The sequence below is a fragment of the Mytilus californianus genome, unplaced genomic scaffold, assembly GCF_021869535.1.
Source record: "Mytilus californianus isolate M0D057914Y unplaced genomic scaffold, xbMytCali1.0.p SCAF_6, whole genome shotgun sequence".
Lineage (NCBI taxonomy): Eukaryota > Metazoa > Mollusca > Bivalvia > Mytilida > Mytilidae > Mytilus > Mytilus californianus.
In genome coordinates this window covers 43,692,203-43,706,188 of record NW_026262712.1, presented here as the reverse complement: position 1 = coordinate 43,706,188, position 13,986 = coordinate 43,692,203, and the positions used below count along the sequence as shown (strand labels likewise).

The 13,986-nt window shown below is 32.5% G+C and overlaps 1 long non-coding RNA gene across 1 annotated transcript; it reads right to left on the bottom strand.

Moving 5' to 3' along the window:
* Positions 1-5,622: 5,622 nt before the first annotated feature.
* On the bottom strand, positions 5,623-13,970 carry LOC127706383 (uncharacterized). The gene is made up of 3 exons (XR_007984440.1): positions 13,897-13,970; positions 8,962-9,029; positions 5,623-5,754 (listed from the first exon to the last, which is right to left on the bottom strand). It is a non-coding gene; the product is annotated as an uncharacterized LOC127706383 (long non-coding RNA).
* Between the last annotated feature and the right edge of the window lie 16 nt (positions 13,971-13,986).

Here is a 13,986-nt window from a genome sequence, read left to right as displayed (position 1 = left end):
GTGACAGTGGTGTAATATCACAACTTTTATAAGAACAAACTATAAACATATTTGCTGCCTCCCTAAAACCTGTGACAGTGGTGTAATAGTATAACTTACATAAGAACAAACTATAAACATGTTTGCTGCCTCCCCCTAGCCTGTGTTAATGGTGTAACAGTACAACTTACAGAAGAACAAAGTAAACATGTGTGGTGCCTCCTCAGAACCTGTGACAGTGGTGTAACAGTACACTTTACATAAGAACAACCTATAAACATGTTTTCTGTCTCCCCTAACTTTGGAAAATGGTGTAACAGCACAACTTGCATTAGAACAAACTATAAATGTGTTTGCTGTGTTTTCCCTAGCCTGGGACTGTTGTGTAACAGAAAAACTTACATAGGAACAAACTATAAACATGTTTTGCTGTCTCCCGTAATCTGGGACAGAGGTGTAACAGCATAACTTACATAAAAACAAACAATAAAGATGTTTGCTGCCTCCTCCAGCCTGTGACAAAGGTGTAACAGTACAACCGCAAACATGTTTCCTGCCTCACCCTAACCTGTGGCAGTGGTATAACAGTACAACTTACTTAAAAAAAAACTATTAGCATGTTTTGCTGTCTCCCCTAAACTGGGGCAGTGGTGTAACAGTACAACTTACATAAGAAAAAACTATAAACATGTTTGCTGTCTCCCCTAAACTGGGGCAGTGGTGTAACAGTACAACTTACATAAGAAAAAACTATAAACATGTTTGCTGTCTCCCCTAACCAGGGACAATGGTGTAACAGTACAACTTACATAAGAATAAACTATAAAAGTGTTTGTTGCCTCCTCTCAATCTGTGACAGTGGTGTAACAGTACAACTGTCATACGAACAAACTATAAACATCTTTGCTGTCTCCCCCTAGCCCGGGACAGTGGTGTAACAGCACAACTAACATATGAATAAACTATTAACATGTGTGTTGGTCTTCCCTAACCTGTCATTGTGGTGTAATAGTTTAACTTACAGAGGAACAAACTATAAACATGTTTGTTATCTCCCCTAACCTGTGACAGTGGTGTAACAGTACAACGTACATAAGGACAAACCGTAAACATGTGTGCTGCCTCCCCCGAACATGTGACAGTTGTGTAACAGTACAACGTACATAAGAACAAACTATAAACATGTTTGTTATCTCCCCTAACCTGTGACAGTGGTGTAACAGTACAACGTACATAAGGACAAACCGTAAACATGTGTGCTGCCTCCCCCGAACATGTGACAGTTGTGTAACAGTACAACGTACATAAGAACAAACTATAAACATGTTTGCTGTCTCCTCTAACCTGTGACAGTGGTGTAACAGTTCAATTCACATAAGAACAAACTATAAACATGTTTAGGTTTATATATGTTCATAAGCGATAGACATACATATTTAAAGGTATCCTAAACCTAAAAATGAGGGGCCTCGGTGGCCGGGTATTCTAAGCAATCGAACTACTAAATCACTAGCCTGTCAACACTGAGGTTGTGAGTTCGAAACCCGCACATGGCAGGTGCTCACAACTCCAATCTTAATTGACTATGATAGTTAGTTTTCCTACCGAAGGTCAGTGGTTCTCTGTGGGCACTCCGGCTTAGTATATGTTAAATAAATCGTCGTTAAAAAGACAACAACATGGTATGCAGTCGTCTTGTACAATGTATCATCGAATTGTTTGCCACTTCATGACTTCAACTGGCAATTAATAGTTTTGGTCATATAGGAGACGTACGTTTGTGCACAGTTTAATCATTCATGTCTTAGTTATAATCCTACTAGAATGGAAACATTATTAATTGTTAAAGAAAAAAATGCATAATATGTATCTACTATGAGAGTGTTAGCTGCTATTATAGATGCGTTAGGATTAGAACGAGTGAAATTCGTTCGCTGTCACCAAGATTTACCAAATTCCATCTGGTACGTAGTGTTATTTTGTAAAGGTTGTGACAGTAGTTTTGTTGATAAGTAACTATATAAATATATGGAGAAAAGAAACGATTTTACTTTTACTTCTTTTTGAAATGACCAAATACACGATTTTTTTGTCTTAGATACATGATTTTTCTATTAGTTTGTTATTCGGTTTGAACAAGCTGTAAGTAACTGCGAGTACACTCAGAAATGTACTTGGTATCCTTTTTGTTGTGGGAATGTAAATAGCCTGTCACTTCCTCTCTGTGTTTTTGTTAGATGTATTTCTGCTTTGTATCGATCTGATGATTTAAGCCCTTTTCAACTGATTTTTATAGTTTGTTCTTATGTTGTACTGTTACACCACTGTCCCTTGTTAGGGGAGGGTTGGCGCGCCTTCAAACTAGTTTAACCACGCCAAAGTCTGTAGGTGCCTGTCCCAAGTCAGGAGCTTGTAATTCAGTGGATGTCGTTTGTTGTTGTATATCATATTTGTTTTTCGTTCATTATTTTATACATAAATCAGGCCGTTAGTTTTTCTCGTTTGAATTGTTTAACATTTGTCATTTCTGGGCCTTTTATAGCTGACTATGCGGTACGGGTTTTACTCATTGTTGAAAGTCGTACGGTGACCTATAGTTGTTAATGTCTGTGTCATTTGGTCTCTTGTGGAGAATTGTCTCATTAGCAATCATACCACATCTTCTTATTTCATACTTAAAATTATATTCCCTAAATAAATTTATACAATAAATGTCATACTCAAAACAATAACACAAATCATGTAGCTATTATTATTAAATTTAAAACCACAAACGTCATGTTCACGACCTGGCAGACATGAATATATGAGGGTCTGGATGGGGGTCTTTCATTTTTACATTCTTTAATTGTTTAAGTCACTTTTCTGTATTCTTTATCTAGTTTGCCCATTTTTCTCTATTCTTTATATTTTTACACCCCATTATTCTCTATTTGTTATTTTTTGGCCTATTTTTCTCTATTCTTTATTTTTATTGTCATTTATTCTGCACATTTTGCCCATTATTCTCAATTCTGTAAACCCCATCCAGACCGTCATATATTGTCAGTATTGTGCAAAATCATTCGCTTGATTTACTTGTGCATGTGCACTATGTAATTGGAAGCCTTGACGAAAAGGTTTTTTAAGACGATAATATATTGTATAATAAATTAATTATGACGATCTATTTGATTCCTCTTTTCTTATTCTTTCAATGTTTCGTGACCATAATAATATTTTCAGCTCAAGCGGTCTTTGATATTGTCAATATTTCCACTTGTTTTGTCACTTTGCAGACGGAAACAGTTAAATTATGCTGATTTTACGTGTACGTATCTTTTTAATGGAATTCGGGATGTACATCTGTATATTGTAAATAACAAACAGTGCACTGAACAAGAAATGTATTTGGCCAAAATAGCAAAAAAAAAAAAAAAAAAAGAAACAAAAAAAAAAAAACCTTTCGTACCCTGACTGCAATGGCGGAAAGTTTGTGGAATTCACATTGTCATTAATGCTATCATATTTTGAATGCAGTTGTTTATTTAATAACCAACTAACTAACTAACTAACTAAATTATTCATTAAAGTGACATGTGATTTTTCCCAAAATAGTATATAATACAGTGAAATATAAAAACAATAATTATAACACCCGACCCGTTGGACCTATAAGTCACTTTAAACATCAATGTCTATGGAACGGCGAACAAAATAAATCAATTTACCGAAAATTTGCATATAAAAAGTTTTTTCTCTTACTAAAAGCTTGCAATATATATTTAGCAGATTTCTCTGATGTTGACATAGTAAATATTTTAAATGTTCATCGTTTGATAAAACATATAAATGTTCAATTTGTGCGAAATGTTGTGCTCGTAGATTGTTGTAAAAATTACAGTTTATGAGGAAATGGAACTCGTTTTCCACACAGTTATCATCACACATTTTACACAATCGGTCATCTTCTGCTTCACCTATAAAAAGACCAGGTTCTAAACTGATTGGAATAATGCCACACCTGAGCTGCGCTAGTATGGACCTTCCGTTACGGTTAAGATTAAGTTCTATGTAATGTTCACAGCTATATTCAGATTTTATGAGCCTGTATGTTCGAAGTTTCGGAAAGTTCGCTAAACCTTTCTCCCAATCTGCGGAGTACAGTTTTGCAAACAAGTAAATCACATGTGTTTTTTGTAATAAAGTTGTTCTCCAATCCTATAAATGACATAATGTTTTTCACTTCCGAAGACCAATTGTCCGTACACCTTTCGTAGTCCCAAGTGAAGACGCGTTTGCATACACCAGTCTCGTCCATAGATACAAGTTTGTTCTAATATCTTAGAATATTACACCATCGTCGTTCCTTTGCGTGCAACCAACCAACTTCACCGTTTATTGCAAATGTCAGTACAAATTTATGGACGCCAGAAAAAAAACGAATTGCTTTGTTCTGAATGTGATTCAAGCCAGCGAAATCTTATAATAATATGTATCTAAATGATATGGAATTTCCACTTCCTGTTAATTTTTTTCATTATGAAAATTTTTCTACTTATGACATTTGGTTGTGAGGATTTCCAAAAATACGTTGTACCTAAAATGTTACATGCATGTCCCTAATACCACTGAGAACACAGTTATCAACATAAACAAACTAAATATTAATCAAAATGTTGAGATAGTGACCTAATATTGTATATGTGTAACTTTTCCTATATAAATGAAGGCTCGTCCAATATAAACATTACAGCTGGTAACAACATGCTATTGTCTATTCAATACCACCAGAGTAAAGTGATTTACGTCGAATCTTCTATCAAAAACGTACCAGCAATCCAGGAAGAAAATTGCATCAATAATTCAGTTATCCAAGTTTTCAAGCACTTTTAACATCAAAATAATTCTTTTTAATAGACCTACACACAAAGTTGCCTATTAAAAACCAAACAATGAATACGAAATAGGCATACTCATGACTAAAAATAAAAACTAGGATATATCATTGTCAATCAGACAACTATCAAAGTGCAAAGATCAAAGGTGTGAATAATTCTAGGTCACTGTGATGTCTTTAGCCATTTGAAAAAAAAACTGTGCCGTAAAGTTACCAATGAAAGTCCCTGGGACGTCAAAATTTAAAAAAATTTAAAAAAAGATATCCAGCAGCCTGATTTAAATTACACCAATAAGCGAAAATCAAGTCGAATTATGACAGACAGCAAACAACGAGATCCGTCAGATTACAGGCTCCTGGCTTACTTCAGAATGTGACGGCGTTGCGTTGCGTTAAACATGTGATTTGCTAACTTCTACGTCATTTGGTCTCAGTTTGGAAAATAATGCCTTATTGGCATTCGTACCACATCTTCCCAATTTTGCATTGTGACGCTCAACCATCATCTTACCTAGGATAGTGGTGTTCAACAAAGGATCCTTTTTCATTATTTCAACACGATTTTCTATAGTATATTTCATGTGTTTGTCTTCCTGATATAAGCCGATCAAAAACATATATGCAATCAAGTGGACATACTACAAAGAAAACACTTCTTTTGTCCCTAATGCATGTAAGGATCACACGTTTATATCCTTAAATCAATAATATGAAATGTGAAAAAAATTGTATAAGAAAAGTAACTAAGAGTAATATGTTTCAAATTTATTATCTCCCCTGACAATATTCATCTTGGTCTACATCATGATTGTTTGGATTATACGTGTTGTTATGAAGACAGTTCACAAAAACTGTGTCACACATACATATTCTCCTTTAACATGAACTGGGATGATCTGGAAAGAAAAAATTATCATAAAACTAAGACACATTTATCATATTGAAAGAGAGAATGTCTTAATTACGCTGATTATTTTTTTATCAAAAATTAGTATTATTATTATTGATTATTGATTATCATTATTATTATTATTATTATTATTATTATTATTATTATATTATTTGTTTTAATTATTATCATTAACAGATTAATATCATTATTATTAAAAATGTATTCGCAACATTGATTAATTTATTTTGACATTAACTGTTCCGTTATGAAGTTCATATGAGTATGGCCAAAGTTTTGGCCAACATTCGTCCACACGATCATAGCAATCATCATGGTCTTTGCAAAATCTGTAAAATAAATAAAGTATTAACTGTTTTCAAAGCAGATACATTCAAATTAATAGTTAATAGGAAAACCATACGAAACGAGAATACACAAAACGGTCTTTACCTGAACTCAAATTTAAAATAGACGTGTCAAAATTATTTGATACCGGGCCAGCAATAAACCGAAGCAGTTAAAAGAACAAAAAAAAGTGTTATCCCTCAAAAAGTCAATATGCATTTCCCAAGTTAGGAACCATGCAAGTGTTTGTCTTAAGTATTAGAAATGTTGAACTTCCAGAACAAAATGTTATCTTGTCTAAACGTCGATTTAGACACTTTAACAGTTGGAAAGCTGACCCCGGTTTGACCCCATTTCTCAAAGCAACAATGAAAGTCATGTGACTACCATATTTGGGCATTTTTAGGTCATTTTTTTCCCCAACTGAAACGACTCTGTTTTCTCCAAAAAGTCATATCAAATGAAATCAAAGCATGCTGTAAGTTACAAATGCCAATTGTGTATACTTTTTAGAAGTTCTCACATAAAAATTGTTTTGATTAAACGTACTGAATTAGAATACAAAGCCGTCAAACCAAAAGTCGTCACTCGTCGCGTCAAGTTTTTTCAACACATCAGTTGAAATTTCTTTCTTAACTTCTGGGGAACCTATGCTGAATTTAAAATATGTGATGAGACTTTTTATAAACTGGCCCGTGTCACATTTGTGCCACTTAACACGCTGTAATACGCAAATGTGCCACTTCGATGTGTCGATATTTCTGACGAAGCAGTGCCGATAGTAATTTACGAGTTACGTCCCTTTGTGGACACTTTTCATGAACAAACTTATTGGTACTATCATATATATTATTATTATATTATGCACAATATGCTGTTATATACAAGTGGATATTATTAAAAAAATTTTACTAAATATATTTTGATACTAAAGACATATGTAAAACAATTAGGTAAGCACATTTTATCACTTTTACAACAATTTCAGAACTGAATTAGGGCTTTGATATTAGTAGTTATTACTCTGTGCCATAATATATTATTCCAAGGGTAACTTTAATATTTATATTTTGGTAAATATTTTTACTGCTGTAACCAAATTATATCAACACAGAAATAAATTTCTACTACATAAAGACAAGGGATAGCCAAAATATGCATGAATACTGGATCTAGACAGGGTTAAAATTATCACAAACAGGAATTCTGTTTCAATATCGATGCCTGATCCTACCTTTTTCATTAACATTTAAAAGAAATAATAATCAAAGTATTCTCAATGTAAATTCTTCATTATTTGAAATAAAAGAAAATTGGTTTGCAATCCGTGTATTATTACACTAAATATAGTAATACATTTTGTCTCATTGATTCAATGCAAGTTCTAATGAATAGACTCAAATTATAAAAAAAATCCTAAACCAATGGATAATTATTCAAATGGTTTATAGCCTAAACATGAACTTGCGAATAAATAAACTCGGTCTCATATTTTTCTTCTTCTATTTAAAAAAATAAATAACTTTGCATATTAAAAGTATTTCAGAGAAGTTTCTGAGTGCTAAGTCAAAAATTATGTTTTAGATCACAAGTCATATGTAAGTCACACTTCATATAAGTATGAAAATGCGTTGAATAATTAAAATGCAAGTCTGAAAGAGATTGTTTTAAGTTCAAAGGACAAGACTTTTGCATTTACTTTTGCAGAATTCCTTCATCACAAAAAAAATGATACTAACAATGAATGAGTTTTTTTAGTCACCTTAAGGTTGTGCACAGACTGTATACAATTTCCTTATCTTATTGTTTAAGTTAACGTCAAACATTTCACTTAAAGAGAATTATTAATCCAGTCAAATTCACAGCTTAACTCGCCATTGCTTTTTCAAACAAACACACTAAATGTGTGTACATTATGTTCAGATGCATGTTGACATCGATATGTAAGACCAAAAAACTACAATGTCCAAAAATGTCTTTCTTTTGGAATTTAGTTCAAACGGGGTTTCCTAAGGGGTGACAGAACGTTAGACTTGAATTTTTTTAAACTTTGTGATACGTATTATTAATTTGTTATACAGTATAATCTTTGTTCATCTGTGAAAAAAAAAAAAAAAAAAATAACAGACAATTTCGCATAATCTATTAACGTTATTGTTTAAAGACGGACAATTTAGGTATTATTTTCTTTAATAATAAGACACATGCTTAAAAGACAGAAAGAAATCTATTTCTGATTCCATAGGCAAGTAAGAAACAGAAAATAGAAAATTTTCCAAATTGCCGCCAAATTATTTTTTCCGCGAAATTAACGCAATTTTAGAAGGGCGGGCTTTAATATCAGTCCCTTTGTTGTCTTAAGAAAGTAGCAACAACGGTCGTTTCTAAGGGTTTGCTTTCCTTCGACTGTAAATTGTTGCCGACTGTATTTTGACTCCTAGTATATTCATTGTTTTTGTATAGTTTTGATGGATTGCTGTCTAAATGACATATACCCGATATCTCCTTTAGATTATTGATATTTGATTCATTAACTCACTGTAAGATTTTATTATTTCAATGGACACTATAAAGCTGGTTATATTCTTACTTTTCAGTAAGTGCAAATATTCTTCAATTGTTTTCATTAAACTTGGGTGTGTATTTTTGTTGTAGTTTTAAAAGTTAGTGCGTTAAATAGTCGTTTGTTGAATTCAATTACTCAAAACATTCCTAAATCGGGACGCTTTAGAGCTTGAAATATTAACAATTATTGTGTACCATCCATAAAATAAACCGTAGTCGTGCATACTTACTGATCTACGCCGTCAACTGGTCTAATACTACCATACCATACATAAAATAAACCGTAGCCGTGCATACTTACTGATCTACGCCGTCAACTGGTGTACCACTACCATGCCATATTTTAGAAGTGCAGTGGCTTTGACCGCTCTGAAATAATAGGTTAATTGATATGCAAGGTTCTAAATAGCTCTCTTATGTCGCACGCTTCTCGCCGATGTAACACAAATATGAATACCAGGTCAGCGGCCATAAAACTTTACACAGTACTCGGAGTACAAAATTTGTGCTGGAACCGCCAAATCCAGTATTTTGATTGGTTGGTTTTTGAGTATAAAAAGAATAGTCAAACTTCAAGTTTTTATGACCGCAAGGTCAGAATTTTGCATACAATCACAAATATATGTATTGAAATTGAAATTATACAGATAATTCTTATTAAGTTTTATACTTTTGGTTCTTTTAACCTTTTTTTTTCTTTCATATATCAGGTATTTGGTATTTTTACAAAAGGTCTTATTCAAATCTATTGAAGATAGAAAACGGATAAAAACATGTGACCAGTGCATACAATAAGGGTGGATAGAAGCAAGAATTAATACACTGCAAGGTCAACATTAAGGAAATTTTAGATTAAACGAAAGACGAGTTGTTGACATCGGAACCATGACTAATAAACAACTGGAAACATTTGAATTATCTTGTCTATCAAGAATTTATCAACCTGTTAGGAATTTAAAGTCGACTAAAGATTATTTTCTACAAGTTGCTTACGTACCACTTTATAAAAATCAATTTACATGATGATACACAACAAACATGCAGAAATATCCTGACATAAAAATACGTTTCATAGATAAAATACATATATTCTTTTTTAAAACAACTTATCAATTTACAGGAAATCCAAATTTTTCAATAGATACCATGCATATCATGTGGCAAGTCTTGTAAGAAATGTAATCATAATGCCTTATTTGTATTTTTAAGCTAATATCTTCTTATTTCCAATTTTCCATTTGAAGTTCAAATTTCCAAACCTTCATCTCTGTCGTCTGTTTGCTGTCTATTGTATTTATGTTTGATGTGTTTAATGTGTTCTCGACTTGAATATGCATGAAATATTTGCCACTGGACGTTAAACGAGCAACAATCAATCAATCTACCTCAAGTCGGATGGTCTCTCTTGCTATTGCGGCAATATACATATAACTATAGGTTACTGTATAGCCTTTAACAACGAACAAAAATCCTACCGCATAGCAAGCTATAAAAGGCTTCGATATGACAAAAGTAAATGCATTGAAAAAAAAATACCTGCTGTATGTACAAAACAATACACGAAAAACAAGTATGATACTCAGGAACAGGTGACAACCACTGAAAGAGTACTAAAGGGAGAAAGAGATTAATTGCTTGGCGGAAAAGGGGAATATACCTCAATAAGTTGATTCGAAATAAACATGAAAATCGAATGATCAAAGGGTATAAATAGCACATACAAATGTCAATTTGATTCATAATAAGGTACTTGAAATTGATACTAATATTATTATTTCCGCTAGAAGATCATTTGAAGTTTACTTTAAGGATATCGGCTGCTCTTTTTTTTTCAAAATAGCAAGCTTTTTTCATATTACTATAAAGGGATAGTGTATAAATAAATGAACTTTAAACGCAGGAAAAACATGAAAGGTCTGTGTCTTTGTTTTTGAGATGAAGTCAATTGATTTTTTGGCGGGGAATGTTTCAATCTAGATTTTTCATAAATTTAACACTGACACCTTTCTTCTTTCAAAACTATGAAGAAATAACAAGGATTTTATCAGATTTTTAAATATATATGTAACACTCCCAAACGTGTCCATCCACCCAAACGTGTCCGAATCCCTCAAACGTGTCTATTCCCCCCAAAGTGTCCTTAATATTCAATATCGCCCATACGTGTCCGATTTCATAACCCCCAAACGTGTCCGATAATTGTTATTCGCCAAAACGTGTCCAATGTTAACCGCAAGAACGTCTCACTTAGCGCTAAAACATGTATGTCCTCAATAACGTCAAACTCGTTTACGGCAATTCCATTGTGGGGGACACAGTGAATGAAGTGATCATTTATTAACATTAGTTTGTTCAGCGCCGGTTGTCATTATTGCAAATTTAATATGTAACATATGAATTAACCTTTGAATGGAATTTCTTATTGTCCAGTTGCAAGTATTTCATGCATATTTATAGCGAAAATACAATTTTTTTTAGTACAGTTGAATTAATCGTTTACTTAGTGAATAATTTTGTACTAATAAACTCCGATGATGTCTTTTTATATCAATCTGCACGGCTGGCTTTCAAATGAATTGACTTCCCTTTTTTCAACAGTTCTGATACAAACTGGTTTTCAAGCTTTTTTTTTTTTAAATTTTAGGTTTCGAGCATCACTACAGACACACGAACAAGAGACATAACGTCCAGTGCCAAATATTTTATGCATTATTTGAAGACATTATATTAACAATAAATATTGTAGATAGGTTCTAATGACTCCAGTAAGACACTACGTCAATGTCCGTTATGTAAAAGAGGCCGTTTTAGATAAAAGTTGCGGAAATTTTAACTGCCACTAGAAAAAAACGAACAAAAATGTTGCCTTCCAAAATACAACTGATGGCACCTTTAAAGAGTTGTTAGAAAGGTTTTGATCTGCAGAGAAATTTAGCTGAGCGTTACTGCTTACATTTACATCCGACATAGCTGAATGGGCGCCCAACTTTAACCCAGGTTATACTGCCGGTTTAAAAAAAACTTAAAGTACTTTTTTTCTATTTTTTTTTAAAATAGTAAAACGAGTATACTTTAATGAAATAGCAAGAACAAAAAACCGGAAGTATTTATAATATGGACAAGAATGATCGTTCGGTAAAAGAAGAAAAAAAAAAGAGCTTGCTATGGACAAGTTTTTGGGGATTGGGCACGTTTGGGTGCTCATTACAAATGGACATGTTTGGGCGTTCACAAAAATGACACGCTTTGGCGTCTTTTTACATTTTAAGACATGTTTTGCAGTTCAGTGACGTCATGTGGACACGTTTGGGGGAATCGGACACGTTTGGGGGGATGGACACGTTGCTGAGTGTTACATAAGTAACAAAATTATGAAAAGGAAATTAGGGGTTAGCAGACAAAATTTTTAAATGAGTATTGAGGTAGGGAAAATATTATCATTTAAAATACACGAGCCTATAATTACGAAGTTGTCGTTGGTTGGTGTCTCCAATATTCCCTTTTTGTTTATTGTGTTGTATCTAATCAGGCCGTCATTTTTTGTTTGTTTGTTCGAATTGTTTTACATGTTGTCCTGTTTTAGCCTTTTACAGCTTACTATACGGTTTGAGTTTTGCCTATGGGTACAGGTAGTGGTGAAAGTTTCCATTAGCAATCATACAACATCTCCTTTTTTTTCTGAAAACACGATAACAGCTTTCGGTATATGCTTTAATTATTACTTTCGTTCTTTGATAGTTAAAAAATGTTCTTTATATGTTTGTGTGTGATTTTTCATGTATGTTTTAAAACGAACGTTTGCGCTGTAGTCTTATATAAAGCAAGTTTATCTATTGTCACATAAATTAACAACACTCATCACAATTAGCTGTATTCAATTTCATTGGAAAATAGTTTTAAAGTTAATTGTGCTCCAAATAAAAATGGTTTGCTATTCACTCTTGGTCATAGATATAATATAACTCTTTTATTATGAAGAGATAATCAAATTTGCCTTTCAGATAGTTTTTTTTAAAGTTAAATGCCTAGTATACATGATATAAGTTTCAGTCATAAATTCCCACTAAAACATTTGACATAAATTTAAAGTTTCTGGAAGAAAGTTGTGGTTATGGTGTTTTGTACATGTGTTTGTGTGTATATGTCTGTTTAACGTTTTGTTTGTTTTTAGTTTTTTGTTTTTTTTGTTTGTTTCTTTTGGGGGAGGGGAAAAAGGGGGGGGGGGGGGGGTTGAAACAAGACAAATTGTCTGCTTCATCTGAATTCTTACGACACAATTATATACACAATATTTAAACATCTGTATGCTTTTACATAAAAATGAAAGCAACTCTTTATGAACCGCTTTTCTGGATTTATTTCATCAAGAACACTGAAAACCTAATATTTGAAATCAAAGATCTAAAGTTGTGCGCACAAGATAAAAAGTTGCGTGCGCAAATATTTTACATTTCATCTTTGACACCAAAAGGGGTTCCGTAGAATAGGGGGTACGGACAATAAATTAAAACAGTTTATTCATGACGGACAGACTGACTACAGATGTCAAATGCAACCCAATTATAATACACTTGAATAATTAACATGACTTTAAATGTGAACACAATAAACACAGCATTCAAATAATTACCATACTACGGCTTTCCGAGTACATAATCTCAAGATTAGTTCTTGGCAAAAGGGCTACCCTTTCTGATAGGAGAGGTTGCTGAATAGACACTCCCAGAAATGTCGATAAATACTTTTTTTTTTATAAAATTATGAAGGTTTTTTTTATATAAGTAAATAATATTTTAAGAATTTAAAAAATAAAATAAATAAATAAAATTACAAATTTAAATAAATATCTTTAATAAACGATTTATAAAAGCTAACGTCTATTTAACTTATGAATTTATAACGAATTAAAATTAAATCAAATTTATATATATGAAAGTGAAATAATGAACATGTTTAAAGGAGCCTCGCAAAACTTGGAATTGAAACATAAAACAAAGGGAGGTTTCTATTGCATACAAAAGTATATTAAAAGAGTAGACACACAGTAGAGTAAAGTATATGTGTTTGAAATTTTTTAAAACTTACTCAGATTAATGCACAAACTACTTGATGTTCCTAACTCACAAATTTAAGTGTTTACACATTCATGATATCGTAATTCAAATATATTATATATAAAAATATTATCGTATTATAGAGCAATGCCTTCATCGGTTTGACTATAAAATCCACTTACTTATATGTCCTTTATACATCGTAAGTAGACAGAACAGATGTCATAATAGAAACACTTACCTATTACATGCATCGTATAATTTAACGTCAT